This window comes from Lissotriton vulgaris, chromosome 6 (genome assembly GCF_964263255.1).
Source record: "Lissotriton vulgaris chromosome 6, aLisVul1.2, whole genome shotgun sequence".
Taxonomy (NCBI): Eukaryota; Metazoa; Chordata; class Amphibia; order Caudata; family Salamandridae; genus Lissotriton; species Lissotriton vulgaris.
Genome location: NC_141694.1, coordinates 1,707,518,058 through 1,707,545,022, shown reverse-complemented (window position 1 = coordinate 1,707,545,022; position 26,965 = coordinate 1,707,518,058).

The window sequence follows — 26,965 nt, the reverse complement described above, 5'->3', positions numbered from 1 at the left end:
AGGTTGTCCAGAAGGGTGGTGGTGTTGCTGTCGTTGTTCTTTTCCAGGTGGAAGCTGAGGTCCCCAAGGAGGATGTAGTCCTCGGAGGGGAGGGCATGTGGGCTGATGAAGTCAGTGATGTCTTCGCTGAATTGTGTGCGGGGTCCTGGTGGTCTGTAGATGAGGGTGCCTCGGAGTGTGGTCTTGGGGTCGCTGTGGATCTGGAAGTGAAGGGGTTCGGCGGCTGCGAGGTGATCGTTGGAACTGGTTGTGATGCGGATGGTGTTCTTATGAACAATGGTGATGCCTCCTCCTGTTTGGTTGATGCGGTCTTTTTGGTTGATCTTGTAGCCGTCAGGGATGGCTATGGCGATGTCGGGCGCTGAAGAGGCGTTCATCCAGGTTTCTGTAAGAAAGGCGACGTCCAGCGATTTGGTGTCGAGTAGGTTCCAAAGGCCAATGGCGTGTCTGTGGACCGAGCGGGTGTTGAGTAGGATGCACTTCAGGTGGTTAGTGTCGGAGCTCTGTTTGGTGTTTGTGGATTTGGTGTGGGTCTTGATGCAGTCGAACTTGCAGGAGTGGCAGGTGAAGGGTCCATGGGTGTGTCCTGGGGCGGCTTGGTAGCAGTTTGGTACTCGGCCTGGGTTAAAGGCTGAGAGGGTTGTGGCGTTGTACGTTATGCGGGTGGAGTGGGTTAAGCGGGGGCCAGGGGGTCTGGCGCTGGGCAGGGTCCAGGCGCGGACGGGCGTAGATGGGCCTACCCTTGGCGCACCTTCGGTGCACATAGGGCGCGTCCGCTGCGCGTGAACGCTGCGCGTCAGCTGTTCTGACATAAGTGGATAGTGGGGGGGAGGAGTGAGGGAGGAGCAGCTGGGAGGCGGGAGCGGGGTGGAGGGGTCCCAATCCAGGTTTTGTGCCACTGGAATCCAATATGCAGTGATGGTTGGACAGTCCCATACCATATGCAGGAATCCTGCATCAATCAAGGAGAAGCGAGGGCATGACTTATCCACAGTACCTGTTATGGCATTTAACCTTTGTGGTGTGAGGTATGTGGTATGAAAGTGATTAAGCTGACTGCATTAAACTTAGTATTTCTAGAGATGCTGAGCATATGCTGCAAAACCATTACCCATTCCCTATCTGTGAGTTCACATCCAAGTTTGCCCTCTCATTGCATCTAGACCCCATCTATGGGTGCCATAGCAAGGATAGTTTATATAGCCAAGGCACCAGTTTGTACTACCTCCAAAAATAGGGAGAGTTTGTAAAACATCATGCGACTGAGGTTCAGTCTCGTCCTCCCAGCACAAGGCTGTAACCGAGACCCTTAGAGTTCAGTATGTAAGGAACTGCGACTGAGTAGCTTCTTTTAAGTTTTAGGTAGGGTTGTCGTGTATTGGATGAAGTGTGGATATGAATAACTTTAAACTTATGTTTCGAGGCTGCAGTTGGGGGCATGTTTTGTTGTTAACAAGGCAACAGCAGAAAAATATTAGAGAAAATAATTTTTGCATAGTCCTGAGCAAAGAAAAGGTTTGCACCTTGCCAGGATATTTAACCTTTAGACTTTGCTGCTTGCAATACTTTCAACAAGTCTGTATATTCCAAAAAGTACATAATAACACCTCTTGGCTTTGCAGAAGGAGAAGAAGAACGTGAAATGTGTCCCAGACGATGTGCTCTCTGAATATCAAGACTAGGAGATTCAGGAATACCCAGAACTTTTGGGAGAAAGGCTTTGAAAAATTATATAATATCGGAACCTTCCTGTCCCTCCAACAGACCATTAAGAAGTAGGTTGTTGCATCTATTACGATTCTCAAGACTTTTAAATTGTTTTTTAAGAGAAGTAATTTCTGTTTGCATCCTAGGAATTTGATCTGTCATAACCTGAAGAGAATCAACATGTTGCTCCACTTGTACCACTTTGTTTTCCATGTGTGACCATTTGTCCTCCAAAGCTTCTAAATGATAATTTGTATCTTCCATATGTGGACCAAGAGTAAGTCTAAAGAAGTAGTAGGAGGAGAAGTGGAAGGAGATGATGGGTCTTTTTTGGCATGTTTGCCCGATGCAAGCGATGATTTGAGTAAATGTTTCGAAGTTGGGAGAGGAATATTAGAAGAAGACGAAGGAGAACTTGCTGGAAGAGATGCAGTATTGTTAGAAGTGTCTTCCATGGTGAATTGGAGGATATTGAAAGGATTATAGTCTTCAAGAGGCAATACTGAATCAGGCACTTGTGTGGAACTTCTCACTGGTTTTGTCCTCCCCATAGCTCTTACTGAAAATGAATATGGGAGTGAGGTGTTTGAAAAGGTTAGTAGCTTAGTTGTGAGAAAAATTATTTTGAAACAGTATGTGCAGATAGCACATACAATTGGACGGAAAAACTCTCCGACAGTCTATAGAAGAGCAGGAAAGAAACAGCCAGCTACTTTTCGAAAACAAAAAACACCTTTAAGTAGATATTATTTAGAGACAAAAAGAGATTTTGTTGAGACAGTTATTAACATAAGTGTAGTGACTTCAAAAATGATTACAACAGCTAAGACCTCCTAAATGACCAAGCCCTGACCCAAGCCTGCTCTATGCCAACCCACTCAAAAGGAGCCATCCTTGACTGGATCATTTCTAAGGAGTCCGCTGTCAAGCTTATCTCCATAGACCCCTGTGACTGGTCTTACCATCACTCCATATCCTTCATTTTACCCGGGACTCGCAAGACAAAGTCGTCTCAACCGGTGATCCCCTAACGCTGGACCAGTGACACTAAGAACCTAGACTTTATGAAACTTGAGGCTCAATGCAGATCTGACCTACCCCCCTTGCACATAACCAAGGTTAGCAATCTCAACGAGCACTACTCATCGTCCATCTCGAACATTCTAGACAACCTTGCCCCTCTAAAACTAAAAAGAACTCAAATCAAAGACAGAAACCCTTGGTTCACTGGCTCCCTCAACATAGAGAGGAAAGCCCTCCGTCAGTTTGAAAGAAATTGGAGACAACACCCCTCCGCAGTGCATCTAAAACTTCTGCGCCAGGCGAGAAATGCATACAACAAGCACATCATTACTGCAAAAAAGAATACTTCAGATCGGAATTAGGGAATGCCAAGAACAGACCCCAAAAGCTCTTTGAAGTGGTCAAATTCCAATCTAACAAACTGGCTAAAACACCGAAAGAATCCCCCAAATCGCTAATATAGGCAGACAAATTCTCCTCCTTCTTCGCTGATAAAATCACAGCATTAGGAATTGAACTTAGCACCACCACCTGCGCCCAACCCCCTCCTGCTCTGCCACACCCTTGCGCTCCTACTTCTATGGCTTCTCCTAAAAACAAAGCCCGCTGGACTGACTTCAAATACTATAATGAAGACTCCATCTCAAAAATCCTCTCTACCTTAAAACCAAACAATCACTTCAATGATCCGCTACCTTCCAACTGCCTCCCAATCCATCGTTCCTTGTTGGACTACAATTATCAACGCCTCTCTCAGCAGGGCTTGATCCCGGCCCCTTTGAAAGCTGGCCAAGTTCTCCCCATCTTGAAAAAACCTTCACTTGACCCTGCCTCTCCTGACAATTTCAGGCCTATCTCTAATATCCCGCTACTAGCCAAAGTATTAGAGAGGTGTGTTCAACAGCAACTAAACTAGCACATCAACAACTTCCACCTACTAGATGACTTCCAATCTGGATTTAGACCAGGGCACAGCACCAAAACTGCTATGCTCCACATCGTGGACAATTTCCTCCAAGCCCTAGACCAAGGCAAAACTTGCCTTCTAATCCTTCTTGATCTATCCTCCGCCTTCGATACGGTCAATCATGAAAAACTACTTGAACGCCTGAAACTCAGGATGGGCCTGGATGGCGTGGTACTAGAATGGTTCAGGTCCTTCCTCCACAATCGTTCTCAGAGATTCCTCATCAACGGCAAACTATCAGCTCCCATCCCGGTCACTTTCGTAGTCCCCCAAGGTTCAACCCACTTCAACCTTTACCTTGAGCCAGTCACCGAAGTTCTCCGCTCCACCAACATCTCCTACCATATGTATGCGGACGACACCCAATTATACATCAACATCTCCTCACTCAATGAGATCCTCTCCCTGAACGAGACCCTGAATTTAACTGTCAAATGGCTAGCCAATAACCAACACAATCTAAATGCAAAGAAAACTGAATGTCTCCTAATCTCCCCATCAAAAACCAACCCGGAGATTCAGATGTGGATTAAGGCCATCACAGCCCTGAACTGCCCACCGACCATTGTGGGCTCTGCCAAATCCTTGGGAATAATCCTCGACAGTAACCTCAATATGAGAGACCACATTAAATCGATGGCCAAAGTAGCCAGATTCCACTTCGGCTACCTCTGGAAGCTGAAACCTTTCATCGATGCACCAGACTTAAAAACTGCAGGATAGAGGCGGCTTCTAATTCCTGTAAGGAGATCTTCACAATCGTTAGGGAATTCACGGCCCCCCGATCTAACTCGACTCAGGCTGCTCCCTCTGAGTCCTGGGCTTCCGATCTGGCCAATTTCTTTACTACCAAGATAAAACTGATCCAAGACTCTTTCCCTTTGATGGCGACTGCAGTATCGGTCAGCCTCGAGGACGGATCAGTTTTACTGGCCCCATTGGGCCCAGTCTTGGCAGATTTTCCGTCTATTTCAGCCCCTTCATCATTGGCACTCATGGTCAATCTTAAATCTGGCCCATGCCCGGCCAAATTTTTTGCAAAAATGGCGGAAGTTATAAATCCACTTGCGAAGCCACTCATGAACCTCTCTTTGAGCCAGGGAGTGGTTCCGCAGGCTTGGAAGGAGGCAATGGTCATTCCTCTGCTTAAGAAGCCTGGCCTTGATTCCGAAGTCCTGGCCAACTACAGGCCTATTTCTCTCCTTCCCGTGCTGACGAAGATCCTGGAGAAGCGTGTGCATATTGTGCTTTCCAACTTTTTGGAATGTCATAATTTACTGCACTCTACTCAATCTGGCTTCCGCCCCAACCTAAGCACCGAGACGGCGCTTTTGGAGGTGTCTGAAGCCATCAAAGAGGTACTGGACTCGGGGGGGCAAAGCCATGCTTGTCATGTTGTATCTGTCGGCGGCCTTTGACACCGTCCCCCATGAGGGTCTTATCGCCAGACTTTATGAGATCGGTCTGAGGGGGACGGTGCTGAGCTGGTTTAGATCATTCCTGGCTGGATCTCGACAAACGGTCTGGGCCTCACCCAGCTCTGCCGTGATGCCGCCTTTGGGAGTCGGAGTTCCGCAGGGTTCTGTGTTGAGCCTGACTCTTTTTAACATCTTTATGACCCCTTTGGCGGCATTGGCGGAGTCTTTTGGGGCCCAGATCGTATCCTATGCCGATGATACCCAGCTCCTCTTTTCGTGCAGGAAAGGAGGAGACTTTGATGGAGAGAGTATCCGTGAGTGCCTTGGGGCTGTTTTTAAATGGTTCCAGCTTAACAGCCTCAAGTGCAACTCAGATAAATCTGAGGTACTCTTCTTCGGTTGTCCATCCGATCCGGATTGGCAGGCATGGTGGCCTGTCAATATGTTCCCTCCATCTTGTTCGTCCCAGCAGGCTAAGAATTTGGGGAGCAAGATGGATAATGGTCTGACGTTAAGATCTCAGATCCTTGGTCTAACGGGAACATGTTTCGGTCTACTCAAGATGCTCCGGAAGTTTCTGCCTCTGCTCTCAGAGGAGCACAGGAAGATGATGCAGGCCTTGATTGGCTCAAGACTGGACTATTCTAACGTCCTCTATTTGGGCCAGCCGGAATACCTTTTGCAGCGGCTGCAGGTCGTCCAGAACTCGGCCTCTCGGGCCATTTATGGCCTGAATAGGCGAGCCAGAGTTGCTGGCCTTCTGCAGTCGCTCCACTGGCTGCCTATCCGGAAACGGATAGTTTTCAAGGCCTTGACCTTGGCCTATAAGGCTCTTCATGCTGTGGGAGCAAAATATCTTCAAAGGAGACTTGCTTTTTACCACCCGGCTCGATCCTTAAGATCTGAATCACTGTTTCTTGCGGTGGTTCCGCGAGTAAAAAGGGCTCGTATTGGAGGCCGTTCCTTTAGGCTGCTAGCGCCACAGCTGTGGTATACTTTGCCTCTGGCATTACGTGGTGCCACCAATCTGCTAACCTTTAGGAAGGGCATTAAAACTTGGCTTTTTTCCCTTTAGGCTGCCTATCCTGTTTCTTGGTTTCTGTTGATTTGTTTTTATATCATTGTGTTGTGTTACTCTGCTACAGGTTTCTAATAAAAGCGCTGGGACACTCTTTTGAGTAGCCGTGCGCTATAAAAGACAATATATAACATAACAGTTCCAGCACTTGTCATCTCCAGACTGGAATACGGCTGTTCTACCCTCACAGGATTACCTAAAACCTCCTTAGCGCCTCTAAAAACCTGCCTCAACACGGCTGCCAGACTACCCACAGGTACCGGGAAGTTTGACCACATCTCTCCACACAGGAAAGCGCTGAACTGGCTCCCCCCTGGAGGCCAGAATCCAGTTGAAATTGGCTTGCACTATACACAAGGCTCTATACACAAACTCACCTGCTTATCTGGCACAGAAATTAGTGATATCCGGAGGAAGCAGAAACTCCAGGTCTGCCGGGGACCTACTGCTCCAACCTGCCTCCTTCCAAAAAAAAAGAAACTATAACAGGGCGTTCACCGGAGTAGCACCAAGAATCTGGAACTCTCTTCCACCCTCCATCAGGAAAATCCCTCTTCTAGCACGCTTCAAAATTGAGACCAAAACCTTCCTCATGGGTAAATTCTTCGCCTAAAGCCTGCCCACAACCACCTCATTGAGCGGGACTAATCTAAGACTACCGCCTCACATATCACAAGCTGCCCACGACGAAAACATTTGGAACCTTGCTTTTGTTTCTGTCTATGATGATGAGTGCAACCATACGTGTTGATCTGTTGGCCCTGCACCTTAATCTTTTTGTTTGCTCAACATATACCGTGTAAAGCGCTCTGATACCCTCACGGGTCATGTTCGCGCTCTATAAAACACAAAATAAATAAATAAATAAATAAACTATAACAATTTTCTGATCCACTCTTCAAAATATTGCCACTGTTTTAGTGCGTGTAACCGTTCTCAAAACATCAAGACTCCATGAAAAAAACTGGCCCTTTTGCTGCAAGCACTGTATAAAAAATTGCCAAGTATCTGCAGAGGAGTAGTCTTCTCAAATGGTGAAAAACGGAAAGGAAATGTATGCATTTAAAAGGCTATTCATCTGGATTGTGAGGAAACATCATTGCAGTCAGGGCCAAGACTCCGTCGTGCACTTCAAAATGGCGGGCACGATTCCCGTGAAGAAAATGCGCAGCGCATAATGAGAGGGAGAAAAGGGAGTCAAAAACTGCTCACCGGTTGTTGAAAATTACCCCATTGTGTTCAGGCAGGATGCCCTGTTTGACGGCGATGGAACCTTCAGCCAAACAAGGAGTAAACTGGAACGGAGGTCGGAAAACCTCCCAATCTGCCACGGAGCGTCAACAAAGAGCGGCCATCTTCATCTGTTGTCAAGCCACACCCCCCAATTAAACAATTTTGACATGTTTATAAAACAACATTTTGACATTAACTGAATCACCTAAAAGTGGTACCTTGAAGCTTGAAGGCCGGGGGTGTATAATGTCAAAAAGAAACACATGTACTATATTTTGTTTTGTGTGACTTTGCAGGGAAAATATTCTTAACACTCTTTTACTAGATAGGCTGTGGCAATCTCTTTTGTGCAGTACATGCGTGCCTATGAATGAAATACAATGTTTCTATAAGTCAAAATCGAAAATAAGTTTCATGCACACACTGTTATGTTAGCAGGAATTGTTCAAGAGGAGTCCCCAATTCTAAATAGGACAGGCATGCCTGCAAATTCTGAACTCCACAATTGCCCTTAGTGTTTCCTCCAACTCAATGCTTCCTGGGATATTTTACCAAAAGAGAACAGGATTTGCTATACTATTAAGATGGACTAGGCAAAGGACTTCTTTTAGAATTGACACGCAGTTGTTATCAATCACTGGCTAGTTTGCCCTCTAACAAAGCTTCCTGTCACCAGATCCGCAAACAGAACTGAACTTGGGAGACACAGCAAGAGGAATAAGAGGGGAGCCTGATTTCTCTGTTATCATTGCTTTATAAGGCTTTCAGATGTCAGGTCAACTGCCCTACTTTCGCCTCAGGCAGAGAAAAGGCTGAAGTGAGGCTCTATTCCATGGAAATGTTGGGAGTGAACTGGACTGGGCTTTGCTCGAGTGAGTGGCTGAGCTTGCTTCCACTGATAAATATTGTCTTGGTCTATAGACGCCACTATCAACTAGCTCTAGGAGTGAATTGAGACTTTGTCATTCTTTCAATCCACGCAGAAGGGGGTCCACAAAAAACAGCATGACCTGGGTATCCAAGATATTCTTGTTTGCCTTTCAGAATTATGTCACTACTGACATGCAGATTGGAATGTTACTTCAGGAACAACATGGAGTCTATGCCTTCCCTACCAACAGTGTTGAATGTATTCAAGACTGCACGGCAGAGAGAAGTGATAAAAACGATGCTCTGGGCGATGCCCAGCAGACGCGCTCCAACATATGTGGTATGACTGCTACTACCTGAATTGTTCGCTGTGATTTATTTTAATTACAAATTCTATTCCAAGCTGTGACTCTACTGCTTAGCGGCACCACGCAAGTGCGCTTTTAAATATTTTAACAGACTACTTACATAGGGATTGCCTTTCACTCTCCCGGTCCACCGCAAGCTTCGCTTGTTTGATGTGGAGGGAGATTCTTTCTTTCACTTTTTAAATTTTGCTTAAAATTCTACTTCCGGCGGAAGGGTGAGCGGTCTAGTGGTTTCACCGCTTCCACCCCATAAAAACGATGCTCTGAGCGACGTGCAGCGGACGCGCGCAGCAGTCGCACCGGTGGCACGCAGAAGGCACGCCAAAGGCAAGCCCGTCTGCGCCCGTCCGCGCCAGGCCGCTCCAGGCCGCCGCCAGATGCCAGGCCCCCTGCATGTGTCTCTGCAGAATGTACACAAAGCCCCAAACAGCATCTTGCCTATTCTAGACAGGAGCTGTTAAGCATTAGAAAGACCATCACTAATGTTAAGGGGCGATTGCGGTACTGGATGGTTATCATATCCTAAAACTGGATAGGCCACTTAAAGTAGATAGCGGAGTCGCTAATGTTAAGGGGAGATATAACATCCACTCAATATGGAGGGTCCACTCTCACGTATTCACTGTGGGTTTCAGAATTTACCACCTCCTTTAGAAGCTGTGTTACATACCACCCAAGATACCAACAACACTCTACTTAAAACTAGATGAAATTGTTTTTTAGCAAATGTTTGTTCTCTTCCCAAGCCCCCAATCAATATCTCGGGTTTTTAACGGAGACTTGGATAAAACCGTCCTCCACTCCTGATATTGAGATTGCGGTACTGGATGGTTATCATATCCTAAAACTGGATAGGCCACCTAAAGTAGGTAGCGGAGTCGCTATAATCTATAAAGACCCAATAAAAGCCACTTTATTAGACAATTTTAGTACCCATAAAATTGAAATTATTGTTTTTAGACTTGATTTCCATTCACAGTTGAGTTGAAAGGGAGCTCTTGCCTACCGCTCCCCAGGACCTATTTCTAATTCTATTTCGCATCTATTAGATATATTGGCACCCCATGTTATATCATCGGATAAACTTGTTCTTTTGGGAGATTTTAACGTCCATAGTGACAATCAGGAAGACTCAGATGCTATTATTTTCTCTAAGGAAATGTTAGCCTTAAACCTCAAGAAAAAGAATTACGTCCCTACACGTATTGCTGGTCATATTTTAGACCAGGTTCTTTCTAACTCACCTGATCTAACTTGTACATCCACTGATCCGCTTATATGTTCAGAACACTTTATTGTTTCATTTGACCTCATAAACTCAAGGAAACAGATGGTAAAGAAGGCCCGACCAACAGGTCTTTCAAACACTGGCACAAACTATCCCCTAACAAATTTGGTGAATTGTTCACGTGGAATGGGCAGAAATCTGGACCAGACACAGTGGATAGTCACTATACGACCTTTCATAACACCATGAAAACTACCTTGGATGTGTTAATTCCGGAAAAAACATCCAACACTGTTTCTAGCCACATTCAGACCGCCTGGTATACATCTGGATAATCAGACATAATATCGAAAAAAAAATATCGTAAAGACAAAATATCGAAGATAATATATCGAAGGTCAATAATATTGGGAAACATAAATTTCGGATACAAAAATATCGTAATAGCTAAGTATGATAAAATATCGAAATCAATAATATCGTATGACAAAATATCGACAATACAAAATATCGTTTTGTAAAGGAAAAAAAAAATAAAGTAGTTTAAAAAATTACCGAAATTAGTATAAAAAGTTATGATAAAATGTTAAAATAAAAATAGACAAAAATATCTAATAAATATAAATTATAAAAATACATATCTAGTTTTAGGAGCGGGTTATTGGGTTTATGGGGGATAAGGGTGGGGAGTGTATTAAAATGTATGTAAAAAAAATTATAATAATAAAAAATATGACAATAAATTTTATTTAAAAAAATAAATAAAAAAAATTACAATAATATTAAATTTAATAATAGATATCTAGTTTTAGGAGCGGGTTATTGGGTTTATAGGGGATAAGGGTGGGGAGTGTATTAAAATGTATGTACAAATTAATATATTTATATTAAAAAAATTAATATTATTTATTAAAATGGAATTAATTAGTGTCCAGCACCTACATCTATTTTTTGTTAATTGGAGTAGGAATAGTAGTAATTTATTATTTAGTGTTCAGCACCTACATCTAATTATCGTTAATTGGTGTAGGAATAGAATTAATTACTTAATTAGTGTCCAGCACCTAAATCAAATTAATTTAAATTGGAGTAGGATTAGTAATTATTAATTAATTAGTTTCCAGCACCTACTACAATGTAATATAGACTGGAGTTGGAATAGTAATTATTAATTAATTAGTGTCCAACATCTACTCCAATTTAATGTACAGTGGAGTAGGAATATTAATTATTAATTAATTAGTGTCCAGCACCATCTCCAATTTAATGTAGACTGGAGTTGGAGTATTAATTAATAATTAATTACTGTCCAGCATCTACTCCAATTTTATGTAGACTGGAGTTGGAATATTAATTATAAAAAAATTAGTGTCCAGCACCTACTCTAATTTAATGTAGACAGGAGTAGGAATAATAATTATTAATTATTTAGTGTCCAGCACCTACTCCAATTTAATGTAGACTGGAGTTGGAATATTAATTAATAATTAATTAGTGTCCAGCACCTACTCCAATTTAATGTAGACTGGAGTTGGAATTTTAATTAATAATTACTTAGTGTCCAGCACCTACTCCAATTTAATGTAGACTGGAGTTGGAATATTAATAATTAAATAATTAGTGTCTAGCACTTACTCCAATTTAATGTAGACTGGAGTTGGAATATTAATTAATAATTAATTAGTGTCCGGCACCTACTCCTATTTAATGTAGACTGGAGTTGGAATATTAATTATTAATTAATTAGTGTCCAGCACCTACTCAAAGTTAATGTAGACTGGAGTTGGAATATTAATTATTAATTAATTAGTGTCCAGCACCTACTCCAATTTAATGTAGACTGGAGTTGGAATATTAATTATTAAATAATTAGTGTCCAGCCCCTACTCCAATTTAATGTAGACAGGAGTTGGAATAATAAATAATAAATAATTAGTGTCCAGCACCTACTCCAATTTTATGTAGACTGGAGTTGGAATATTAATTAATAATTAATTAGTGTCCAGCACCTACTCCAATTTAATGTAGACTGGAGTTGGAATATTAAATAATAATTAATTCGTGTCCAGCACCTACTCCAATTTAATGTAGACTGGAGTTGGAATATTAATTATTAAATAATTAGTGTCCAGCACCTACTCCAATTTAATGTAGACTGGATTTGAAATATTAATTAATAATTAATTAGTGTCCAGCACCTACTCCAATTTAATGTAGACTGGAGTTGGAATATTAATAATTAAATAATTAGTGTCCAGCACCTACTCCAATTTAATGTAGACTGGAGTTGGAATATTAATTAATAATTAATTAGTGTCCGGCACCTACTCCTATTTAATGTAGACTGGAGTTGGAATATTAATTAATAATTAATTAGTGTCCAGCACCTACTCAAACTTAATGTAGACTGGAGTTGGAATATTAATTATTAATTAATTAGTGTCCAGCACCTAATAAAATTTAATGTAGACTGGAGTTGGAATATTAATTAATAATTAATTAGTGTCCAGCACCTACTCCAATTTAATGTAGACTGGAGTAGGAATATTAATTAATAATTATTTAGGGTCCAGCACCTACTCCAATTGAATGTAGACTGGAGTTGGAATATTAATTAATAAATAATTAGTGTCCAGCACCTACTCCAATTTAATGTAGACTGGAGTTGGAATATTAATGATTAATTAATTAGTGTCCACCACCTACTCCAATGCAATGTAGACTGGAGTTGGAATATTAATTAATAATTAATTAGTGTCCAGCACCTACTCCAATTTAATGTAGACTGGAGTTGGAATATTAATTATTAAATAATTAGTGTCCAGCACCTACTCCAATTTAATGTAGACTGGAGTTGGAATAATAAATAATAATTAATTAGTGTCCAGCACCTACTCCAATTTAATGTAGACTGGAGTTGGAATATTAATAATGAAATAATTAGTGTCCAGCACCTACTCCAATTTAATGTAGACTGGAGTTGGAATATTAATTAATAATTAATTAGTGTCCAGCACCTACTCCAATTTAATGTAGACTGGAGTTGGAATATTAATTATTAAATAATTAGTGTCCAGCATCTACTCCAATTTAATGTAGACTGGAGTTGGAATAATAAATAATAATTAATTAGTGTCCAGCACCTACTCCAATTTAATGTAGACTGGAGTTGGAATATTAATAATTAAATAATTAGTGTCCAGCACCTACTCCAATTTAATGTAGACTGGAGTTGGAATATTAATTAATAATTAATTAGTGTCCAGCACCTACTCCAATTTAATGTAGACTGGAGTTGGAAGATTATTTAATAATTAATTAGTGTCCTGCACCTACTCCAATTTAATGTAGACTGGAGTTGGAATATTAATTATTAAATAATTAGTGTCCAGCACCTACTCCAATTTAATGTAGACTGGAGTTGGAATATTAATTAATAATTAATTAGTGTCCAGCACCTACTCCAATTTAATGTAGACTGGAGTTGGAATATTAATTAATAATTAATTAGTGTCCAGCACCTACTCAAATTTAATGTAGACTGGAGTTGGAATATTAAATAATAATTAATTAGTGTCCAGCACCTACTCCAATTTAATGTAGACTGGAGTTGGAATATTAATTATTAAATAATTAGTGTCCAGCACCTACTCCAATTTAATGTAGACTGGAGTTGAAATATTAATTAATAATTAATTAGTGTCCAGCACCTACTCCAAGTTAATGTAGACTGGAGTTGGAATATTAATAATTAAATAATTAGTGTCCAGCACCTACTCCAATTTAATGTAGACTGGAGTTGGAATATTAATTAATAAATAATTAGTGTCCGGCACCTACTCCTATTTAATGTAGACTGGAGTTGGAATATTAATTATTAATTAATTAGTGTCCAGCACCTACTCAAAGTTAATGTAGACTGGAGTTGGAATATTAATTATTAATTAATTAGTGTCTAGCACCTAATAAAATTTAATGTAGACTGGAGTTGGAATATTAATTAATAATTAATTAGTGTCCAGCACCTACTCCAATTTAATGTAGACTGGAGTAGGAATATTAATTAATAATTATTTAGGGTCCAGCACCTACTCCAATTTAATGTAGACTGGAGTTGGAATATTAATTATTACATAATTAGTGTCCAGCACCTACTTCAATTTAATGTAGACTGGAGTTGGAATATTAAATAATAATTAATTAGTGTCCAGCACCTACTACAATTTAATGTAGACTGGAGTTGGAATATTAATAATTAAATAATTAGTGTCCAGCACCTACTCCAATTTAATGTAGACTGGAGTTGGAATATTAATTATTAAATAATTAGTGTCCAGCATCTACTCCAATTTCATGTAGACTGGAGTTGGAATAATAAATAATAATTAATTAGTGTCCAGCACCTACTCCAATTTAATGTAGACTGGAGTTGGAATATTCATAATTAAATAATTAGTGTCCAGCACCTACTCCAATTTAATGTAGACTGGAGTTGGAATATTAATTGATAATTAATTAGTGTCCAGCACCTACTCCAATTTAATGTAGACTGGAGTTGGAATATTATTTAATAATTAATTAGTGTCCTGCACCTACTCCAATTTAATGTAGACTGGAGTTGGAATATTAATTATTAAATAATTAGTGTCCAGCACCTACTCCAATTTAATGTAGACTGGAGTTGGAATATTAATTAATAATTAATTAGTGTCGAGCACCTACTCCAATTTAATGTAGACTGGAGTTGGAATATTAATTATTAAATAATTAGTGTCCAGCACCTACTCCAATTTAATGTAGACTGGAGTTGGAATAAGAAATAATAATTAATTAGTGTCCAGCACCTACTCCAATTTTATGTAGACTGGAGTTGGAATATTAATTAATAATTAATTAGTGTCCAGCACCTACTCAAATTTAATGTAGACTGGAGTTGGAATATTAAATAATAATTAATTAGTGTCCAGCACCTACTCCAATTTAATGTAGACTGGAGTTGGAATATTAATTATTAAATAATTAGTGTCCAGCACCTACTCCTATTTAATGTAGACTGGAGTTGAAATATTAATTAATAATTAATTAGTGTCCAGCACCTACTCCAAGTTAATGTAGACTGGAGTTGGAATATTAATAATTAAATAATTAGTGTCCAGCACCTACTCCAATTTAATGTAGACTGGAGTTGGAATATTAATAATTAAATAATTAGTGTCTAGCACTTACTCCAATTTAATGTAGACTGGAGTTGGAATATTAATTAATAATTAATTAGTGTCCGGCACCTACTCCTATTTAATGTAGACTGGAGTTGGAATATTAATTATTAATTAATTAGTGTCCAGCACCTACTCAAAGTTAATGTAGACTGGAGTTGGAATATTAATTATTAATTAATTAGTGTCCAGCACCTACTCCAATTTAATGTAGACTGGAGTTGGAATATTAATTATTAAATAATTAGTGTCCAGCCCCTACTCCAATTTAATGTAGACAGGAGTTGGAATAAGAAATAATAAATAATTAGTGTCCAGCACCTACTCCAATTTTATGTAGACTGGAGTTGGAATATTAATTAATAATTAATTAGTGTCCAGCACCTACTCCAATTTAATGTAGACTGGAGTTGGAATATTAAATAATAATTAATTCGTGTCCAGCACCTACTCCAATTTAATGTAGACTGGAGTTGGAATATTAATTATTAAATAATTAGTGTCCAGCACCTACTCCAATTTAATGTAGACTGGATTTGAAATATTAATTAATAATTAATTAGTGTCCAGCACCTACTCCAATTTAATGTAGACTGGAGTTGGAATATTAATAATTAAATAATTAGTGTCCAGCACCTACTCCAATTTAATGTAGACTGGAGTTGGAATAATAATTAATAATTAATTAGTGTCCGGCACCTACTCCTATTTAATGTAGACTGGAGTTGGAATATTAATTAATAATTAATTAGTGTCCAGCACCTACTCAAACTTAATGTAGACTGGAGTTGGAATATTAATTATTAATTAATTAGTGTCCAGCACCTAATAAAATTTAATGTAGACTGGAGTTGGAATATTAATTAATAATTAATTAGTGTCCAGCACCTACTCCAATTTAATGTAGACTGGAGTAGGAATATTAATTAATAATTATTTAGGGTCCAGCACCTACTCCAATTGAATGTAGACTGGAGTTGGAATATTAATTAATAAATAATTAGTGTCCAGCACCTACTCCAATTTAATGTAGACTGGAGTTGGAATTTTAATGATTAATTAATTAGTGTCCACCACCTACTCCAATGCAATGTAGACTGGAGTTGGAATATTAATTAATAATTAATTAGTGTCCAGCACCTACTCCAATTTAATGTAGACTGGAGTTGGAATATTAATTATTAAATAATTAGTGTCCAGCACCTACTCCAATTTAATGTAGACTGGAGTTGGAATAATAAATAATAATTAATTAGTGTCCAGCACCTACTCCAATTTAATGTAGACTGGAGTTGGAATATTAATAATGAAATAATTAGTGTCCAGCACCTACTCCAATTTAATGTAGACTGGAGTTGGAATATTAATTAATAATTAATTAGTGTCCAGCACCTACTCCAATTTAATGTAGACTGGAGTTGGAATATTAATTATTAAATAATTAGTGTCCAGCATCTACTCCAATTTAATGTAGACTGGAGTTGGAATAATAAATAATAATTAATTAGTGTCCAGCACCTACTCCAATTTAATGTAGACTGGAGTTGGAATATTAATAATTAAATAATTAGTGTCCAGCACCTACTCCAATTTAATGTAGACTGGAGTTGGAATATTAATTAATAATTAATTAGTGTCCAGCACCTACTCCAATTTAATGTAGACTGGAGTTGGAAGATTATTTAATAATTAATTAGTGTCCTGCACCTACTCCAATTTAATGTAGACTGGAGTTGGAATATTAATTATTAAATAATTAGTGTCCAGCACCTACTCCAATTTAATGTAGACTGGAGTTGGAATATTAATTAATAATTAATTAGTGTCCAGCACCTACTCCAATTTAATGTAGACTGGAGTTGGAATATTAATTATTAAATAATTAGTGTCCAGCACCTACTCCAATTTAATGTAGACTGGAGTTGGAATAAGAAATAATAATTAATTAGTGTCCAGCACCTACTCCAATTTTATGTAGACTGGAGTTGGAATATTAATTAATAATTAATTACTGTCCAGCACCTACTCAAATTTAATGTAGACTGGAGTTGGAATATTAAATAATAATTAATTAGTGTCCAGCACCTACTCCAATTTAATGTAGACTGGAGTTGGAATATTAATTATTAAATAATTAGTGTCCAGCACCTACTCCAATTTAATGTAGACTGGAGTTGAAATATTAATTAATAATTAATTAGTGTCCAGCACCTACTCCAAGTTAATGTAGACTGGAGTTGGAATATTAATAATTAAATAATTAGTGTCCAGCACCTACTCCAATTTAATGTAGACTGGAGTTGGAATATTAATTAATAAATAATTAGTGTCCGGCACCTACTCCTATTTAATGTAGACTGGAGTTGGAATATTAATTATTAATTAATTAGTGTCCAGCACCTACTCAAAGTTAATGTAGACTGGAGTTGGAATATTAATTATTAATTAATTAGTGTCTAGCACCTAATAAAATTTAATGTAGACTGGAGTTGGAATATTAATTAATAATTAATTAGTGTCCAGCACCTACTCCAATTTAATGTAGACTGGAGTAGGAATATTAATTAATAATTATTTAGGGTCCAGCACCTACTCCAATTTAATGTAGACTGGAGTTGGAATATTAATTATTACATAATTAGTGTCCAGCACCTACTTCAATTTAATGTAGACTGGAGTTGGAATATTAAATAATAATTAATTAGTGTCCAGCACCTACTACAATTTAATGTAGACTGGAGTTGGAATATTAATAATTAAATAATTAGTGTCCAGCACCTACTCCAATTTAATGTAGACTGGAGTTGGAATATTAATTAATAATTAATTAGTGTCCAGCACCTACTCCAATTTAATGTAGACTTGAGTTGGAATATTAATTATTAAATAATTAGTGTCCAGCATCTACTCCAATTTCATGTAGACTGGAGTTGGAATAATAACTAATAATTAATTAGTGTCCAGCACCTACTCCAATTTAATGTAGACTGGAGTTGGAATATTCATAATTAAATAATTAGTGTCCAGCACCTACTCCAATTTAATGTAGACTGGAGTTGGAATATTAATTGATAATTAATTAGTGTCCAGCACCTACTCCAATTTAATGTAGACTGGAGTTGGAATATTATTTAATAATTAATTAGTGTCCTGCACCTACTCCAATTTAATGTAGACTGGAGTTGGAATATTAATTATTAAATAATTAGTGTCCAGCACCTACTCCAATTTAATGTAGACTGGAGTTGGAATATTAATTAATAATTAATTAGTGTCCAGCACCTACTCCAATTTAATGTAGACTGGAGTTGGAATATTAATTATTAAATAATTAGTGTCCAGCACCTACTCCAATTTAATGTAGACTGGAGTTGGAATAAGAAATAATAATTAATTAGTGTCCAGCACCTACTCCAATTTTATGTAGACTGGAGTTGGAATATTAATTAATAATTAATTAGTGTCCAGCACCTACTCCAATTTAATGTAGACTGGAGTTGGAATATTAATAATTAAATAATTAGTGTCCAGCACCTACTCCAATTTAATGTAGACTGGAGTTGGAAGATTATTTAATAATTAATTAGTGTCCTGCACCTACTCCAATTTAATGTAGACTGGAGTTGGAATATTAATTAATAATTAATTAGTGTCCAGCACCTACTCCAATTTAATGTAGACTGGAGTAGGAATATTAATTAATAATTATTTAGGGTCCAGCACCTACTCCAATTGAATGTAGACTGGAGTTGGAATATTAATTAATAAATAATTAGTGTCCAGCACCTACTCCAATTTAATGTAGACTGGAGTTGGAATATTAATGATTAATTAATTAGTGTCCACCACCTACTCCAATGCAATGTAGACTGGAGTTGGAATATTAATTAATAATTAATTAGTGTCCAGCACCTACTCCAATTTAATGTAGACTGGAGTTGGAATATTAATTATTAAATAATTAGTGTCCAGCACCTACTCCAATTTAATGTAGACTGGAGTTGGAATAATAAATAATAATTAATTAGTGTCCAGCACCTACTCCAATTTAATGTAGACTGGAGTTGGAATATTAATAATGAAATAATTAGTGTCCAGCACCTACTCCAATTTAATGTAGACTGGAGTTGGAATATTAATTAATAATTAATTAGTGTCCAGCACCTACTCCAATTTAATGTAGACTGGAGTTGGAATATTAATTATTAAATAATTAGTGTCCAGCATCTACTCCAATTTAATGTAGACTGGAGTTGGAATAATAAATAATAATTAATTAGTGTCCAGCACCTACTCCAATTTAATGTAGACTGGAGTTGGAATATTAATAATTAAATAATTAGTGTCCAGCACCTACTCCAATTTAATGTAGACTGGAGTTGGAATATTAATTAATAATTAATTAGTGTCCAGCACCTACTCCAATTTAATGTAGACTGGAGTTGGAAGATTATTTAATAATTAATTAGTGTCCTGCACCTACTCCAATTTAATGTAGACTGGAGTTGGAATATTAATTATTAAATAATTAGTGTCCAGCACCTACTCCAATTTAATGTAGACTGGAGTTGGAATATTAATTAATAATTAATTAGTGTCCAGCACCTACTCCAATTTAATGTAGACTGGAGTTGGAATATTAATTAATAATTAATTAGTGTCCAGCACCTACTCAAATTTAATGTAGACTGGAGTTGGAATATTAAATAATAATTAATTAGTGTCCAGCACCTACTCCAATTTAATGTAGACTGGAGTTGGAATATTAATTATTAAATAATTAGTGTCCAGCACCTACTCCAATTTAATGTAGACTGGAGTTGAAATATTAATTAATAATTAATTAGTGTCCAGCACCTACTCCAAGTTAATGTAGACTGGAGTTGGAATATTAATAATTAAATAATTAGTGTCCAGCACCTACTCCAATTTAATGTAGACTGGAGTTGGAATATTAATTAATAAATAATTAGTGTCCGGCACCTACTCCTATTTAATGTAGACTGGAGTTGGAATATTAATTATTAATTAATTAGTGTCCAGCACCTACTCAAAGTTAATGTAGACTGGAGTTGGAATATTAATTATTAATTAATTAGTGTCTAGCACCTAATAAAATTTAATGTAGACTGGAGTTGGAATATTAATTAATAATTAATTAGTGTCCAGCACCTACTCCAATTTAATGTAGACTGGAGTAGGAATATTAATTAATAATTATTTAGGGTCCAGCACCTACTCCAATTTAATGTAGACTGGAGTTGGAATATTAATTATTACATAATTAGTGTCCAGCACCTACTTCAATTTAATGTAGACTGGAGTTGGAATATTAAATAATAATTAATTAGTGTCCAGCACCTACTACAATTTAATGTAGACTGGAGTTGGAATATTAATAATTAAATAATTAGTGTCCAGCACCTACTCCAATTTAATGTAGACTGGAGTTGGAATATTAATTATTAAATAATTAGTGTCCAGCATCTACTCCAATTTCATGTAGACTGGAGTTGGAATAATAAATAATAATTAATTAGTGTCCAGCACCTACTCCAATTTAATGTAGACTGGAGTTGGAATATTCATAATTAAATAATTAGTGTCCAGCACCTACTCCAATTTAATGTAGACTGGAGTTGGAATATTAATTGATAATTAATTAGTGTCCAGCACCTACTCCAATTTAATGTAGACTGGAGTTGGAATATTATTTAATAATTAATTAGTGTCCTGCACCTACTCCAATTTAATGTAGACTGGAGTTGGAATATTAATTATTAAATAATTAGTGTCCAGCACCTACTCCAATTTAATGTAGACTGGAGTTGGAATATTAATTAATAATTAATTAGTGTCGAGCACCTACTCCAATTTAATGTAGACTGGAGTTGGAATATTAATTATTAAATAATTAGTGTCCAGCACCTACTCCAATTTAATGTAGACTGGAGTTGGAATAAGAAATAATAATTAATTAGTGTCCAGCACCTACTCCAATTTTATGTAGACTGGAGTTGGAATATTAATTAATAATTAATTAGTGTCCAGCACCTACTCAAATTTAATGTAGACTGGAGTTGGAATATTAAATAATAATTAATTAGTGTCCAGCACCTACTCCAATTTAATGTAGACTGGAGTTGGAATATTAATTATTAAATAATTAGTGTCCAGCACCTACTCCTATTTAATGTAGACTGGAGTTGAAATATTAATTAATAATTAATTAGTGTCCAGCACCTACTCCAAGTTAATGTAGACTGGAGTTGGAATATTAATAATTAAATAATTAGTGTCCAGCACCTACTCCAATTTAATGTAGACTGGAGTTGGAATATTAATAATTAAATAATTAGTGTCTAGCACTTACTCCAATTTAATGTAGACTGGAGTTGGAATATTAATTAATAATTAATTAGTGTCCGGCACCTACTCCTATTTAATGTAGACTGGAGTTGGAATATTAATTATTAATTAATTAGTGTCCAGCACCTACTCAAAGTTAATGTAGACTGGAGTTGGAATATTAATTATTAATTAATTAGTGTCCAGCACCTACTCCAATTTAATGTAGACTGGAGTTGGAATATTAATTATTAAATAATTAGTGTCCAGCCCCTACTCCAATTTAATGTAGACAGGAGTTGGAATAAGAAATAATAAATAATTAGTGTCCAGCACCTACTCCAATTTTATGTAGACTGGAGTTGGAATATTAATTAATAATTAATTAGTGTCCAGCACCTACTCCAATTTAATGTAGACTGGAGTTGGAATATTAAATAATAATTAATTCGTGTCCAGCACCTACTCCAATTTAATGTAGACTGGAGTTGGAATATTAATTATTAAATAATTAGTGTCCAGCACCTACTCCAATTTAATGTAGACTGGATTTGAAATATTAATTAATAATTAATTAGTGTCCAGCACCTACTCCAATTTAATGTAGACTGGAGTTGGAATATTAATAATTAAATAATTAGTGTCCAGCACCTACTCCAATTTAATGTAGACTGGAGTTGGAATATTAATTAATAATTAATTAGTGTCCGGCACCTACTCCTATTTAATGTAGACTGGAGTTGGAATATTAATTAATAATTAATTAGTGTCCAGCACCTACTCAAACTTAATGTAGACTGGAGTTGGAATATTAATTATTAATTAATTAGTGTCCAGCACCTAATAAAATTTAATGTAGACTGGAGTTGGAATATTAATTAATAATTAATTAGTGTCCAGCACCTACTCCAATTTAATGTAGACTGGAGTAGGAATATTAATTAATAATTATTTAGGGTCCAGCACCTACTCCAATTGAATGTAGACTGGAGTTGGAATATTAATTAATAAATAATTAGTGTCCAGCACCTACTCCAATTTAATGTAGACTGGAGTTGGAATTTTAATGATTAATTAATTAGTGTCCACCACCTACTCCAATGCAATGTAGACTGGAGTTGGAATATTAATTAATAATGAATTAGTGTCCAGCACCTACTCCAATTTAATGTAGACTGGAGTTGGAATATTAATTATTAAATAATTAGTGTCCAGCACCTACTCCAATTTAATGTAGACTGGAGTTGGAATAATAAATAATAATTAATTAGTGTCCAGCACCTACTCCAATTTAATGTAGACTGGAGTTGGAATATTAATAATGAAATAATTAGTGTCCAGCACCTACTCCAATTTAATGTAGACTGGAGTTGGAATATTAATTAATAATTAATTAGTGTCCAGCACCTACTCCAATTTAATGTAGACTGGAGTTGGAATATTAATTATTAAATAATTAGTGTCCAGCATCTACTCCAATTTAATGTAGACTGGAGTTGGAATAATAAATAATAATTAATTAGTGTCCAGCACCTACTCCAATTTAATGTAGACTGGAGTTGGAATATTAATAATTAAATAATTAGTGTCCAGCACCTACTCCAATTTAATGTAGACTGGAGTTGGAATATTAATTAATAATTAATTAGTGTCCAGCACCTACTCCAATTTAATGTAGACTGGAGTTGGAAGATTATTTAATAATTAATTAGTGTCCTGCACCTACTCCAATTTAATGTAGACTGGAGTTGGAATATTAATTATTAAATAATTAGTGTCCAGCACCTACTCCAATTTAATGTAGACTGGAGTTGGAATATTAATTAATAATTAATTAGTGTCCAGCACCTACTCCAATTTAATGTAGACTGGAGTTGGAATATTAATTATTAAATAATTAGTGTCCAGCACCTACTCCAATTTAATGTAGACTGGAGTTGGAATAAGAAATAATAATTAATTAGTGTCCAGCACCTACTCCAATTTTATGTAGACTGGAGTTGGAATATTAATTAATAATTAATTACTGTCCAGCACCTACTCAAATTTAATGTAGACTGGAGTTGGAATATTAAATAATAATTAATTAGTGTCCAGCACCTACTCCAATTTAATGTAGACTGGAGTTGGAATATTAATTATTAAATAATTAGTGTCCAGCACCTACTCCAATTTAATGTAGACTGGAGTTGAAATATTAATTAATAATTAATTAGTGTCCAGCACCTACTCCAAGTTAATGTAGACTGGAGTTGGAATATTAATAATTAAATAATTAGTGTCCAGCACCTACTCCAATTTAATGTAGACTGGAGTTGGAATATTAATTAATAAATAATTAGTGTCCGGCACCTACTCCTATTTAATGTAGACTGGAGTTGGAATATTAATTATTAATTAATTAGTGTCCAGCACCTACTCAAAGTTAATGTAGACTGGAGTTGGAATATTAATTATTAATTAATTAGTGTCTAGCACCTAATAAAATTTAATGTAGACTGGAGTTGGAATATTAATTAATAATTAATTAGTGTCCAGCACCTACTCCAATTTAATGTAGACTGGAGTAGGAATATTAATTAATAATTATTTAGGGTCCAGCACCTACTCCAATTTAATGTAGACTGGAGTTGGAATATTAATTATTACATAATTAGTGTCCAGCACCTACTTCAATTTAATGTAGACTGGAGTTGGAATATTAAATAATAATTAATTAGTGTCCAGCACCTACTACAATTTAATGTAGACTGGAGTTGGAATATTAATAATTAAATAATTAGTGTCCAGCACCTACTCCAATTTAATGTAGACTGGAGTTGGAATATTAATTAATAATTAATTAGTGTCCAGCACCTACTCCAATTTAATGTAGACTTGAGTTGGAATATTAATTATTAAATAATTAGTGTCCAGCATCTACTCCAATTTCATGTAGACTGGAGTTGGAATAATAAATAATAATTAATTAGTGTCCAGCACCTACTCCAATTTAATGTAGACTGGAGTTGGAATATTCATAATTAAATAATTAGTGTCCAGCACCTACTCCAATTTAATGTAGACTGGAGTTGGAATATTAATTGATAATTAATTAGTGTCCAGCACCTACTCCAATTTAATGTAGACTGGAGTTGGAATATTATTTAATAATTAATTAGTGTCCTGCACCTACTCCAATTTAATGTAGACTGGAGTTGGAATATTAATTATTAAATAATTAGTGTCCAGCACCTACTCCAATTTAATGTAGACTGGAGTTGGAATATTAATTAATAATTAATTAGTGTCCAGCACCTACTCCAATTTAATGTAGACTGGAGTTGGAATATTAATTATTAAATAATTAGTGTCCAGCACCTACTCCAATTTAATGTAGACTGGAGTTGGAATAAGAAATAATAATTAATTAGTGTCCAGCACCTACTCCAATTTTATGTAGACTGGAGTTGGAATATTAATTAATAATTAATTAGTGTCCAGCACCTACTCCAATTTAATGTAGACTGGAGTTGGAATATTAATAATTAAATAATTAGTGTCCAGCACCTACTCCAATTTAATGTAGACTGGAGTTGGAATATTAATTAATAATTAATTAGTGTCCGGCACCTACTCCTATTTAATGTAGACTGGAGTTGGAATATTAATTAATAATTAATTAGTGTCCAGCACCTACTCAAACTTAATGTAGACTGGAGTTGGAATATTAATTATTAATTAATTAGTGTCCAGCACCTAATAAAATTTAATGTAGACTGGAGTTGGAATATTAATTAATAATTAATTAGTGTCCAGCACCTACTCCAATTTAATGTAGACTGGAGTAGGAATATTAATTAATAATTATTTAGGGTCCAGCACCTACTCCAATTGAATGTAGACTGGAGTTGGAATATTAATTAATAAATAATTAGTGTCCAGCACCTACTCCAATTTAATGTAGACTGGAGTTGGAATATTAATGATTAATTAATTAGTGTCCACCACCTACTCCAATGCAATGTAGACTGGAGTTGGAATATTAATTAATAATTAATTAGTGTCCAGCACCTACTCCAATTTAATGTAGACTGGAGTTGGAATATTAATTATTAAATAATTAGTGTCCAGCACCTACTCCAATTTAATGTAGACTGGAGTTGGAATAATAAATAATAATTAATTAGTGTCCAGCACCTACTCCAATTTAATGTAGACTGGAGTTGGAATATTAATAATGAAATAATTAGTGTCCAGCACCTACTCCAATTTAATGTAGACTGGAGTTGGAATAAGAAATAATAATTAATTAGTGTCCAGCACCTACTCCAATTTTATGTAGACTGGAGTTGGAATATTAATTAATAATTAATTACTGTCCAGCACCTACTCAAATTTAATGTAGACTGGAGTTGGAATATTAAATAATAATTAATTAGTGTCCAGCACCTACTCCAATTTAATGTAGACTGGAGTTGGAATATTATTTAATAATTAATTAGTGTCCTGCACCTACTCCAATTTAATGTAGACTGGAGTTGGAATATTAATTATTAAATAATTAGTGTCCAGCACCTACTCCAATTTAATGTAGACTGGAGTTGGAATATTAATTAATAATTAATTAGTGTCCAGCACCTACTCCAATTTAATGTAGACTGGAGTTGGAATATTAATTATTAAATAATTAGTGTCCAGCACCTACTCCAATTTAATGTAGACTGGAGTTGGAATAAGAAATAATAATTAATTAGTGTCCAGCACCTACTCCAATTTTATGTAGACTGGAGTTGGAATATTAATTAATAATTAATTAGTGTCCAGCACCTACTCCAATTTAATGTAGACTGGAGTTGGAATATTAATAATTAAATAATTAGTGTCCAGCACCTACTCCAATTTAATGTAGACTGGAGTTGGAATATTAATTAATAATTAATTAGTGTCCGGCACCTACTCCTATTTAATGTAGACTGGAGTTGGAATATTAATTAATAATTAATTAGTGTCCAGCACCTACTCAAACTTAATGTAGACTGGAGTTGGAATATTAATTATTAATTAATTAGTGTCCAGCACCTAATAAAATTTAATGTAGACTGGAGTTGGAATATTAATTAATAATTAATTAGTGTCCAGCACCTACTCCAATTTAATGTAGACTGGAGTAGGAATATTAATTAATAATTATTTAGGGTCCAGCACCTACTCCAATTGAATGTAGACTGGAGTTGGAATATTAATTAATAAATAATTAGTGTCCAGCACCTACTCCAATTTAATGTAGACTGGAGTTGGAATATTAATGATTAATTAATTAGTGTCCACCACCTACTCCAATGCAATGTAGACTGGAGTTGGAATATTAATTAATAATTAATTAGTGTCCAGCACCTACTCCAATTTAATGTAGACTGGAGTTGGAATATTAATTATTAAATAATTAGTGTCCAGCACCTACTCCAATTTAATGTAGACTGGAGTTGGAATAATAAATAATAATTAATTAGTGTCCAGCACCTACTCC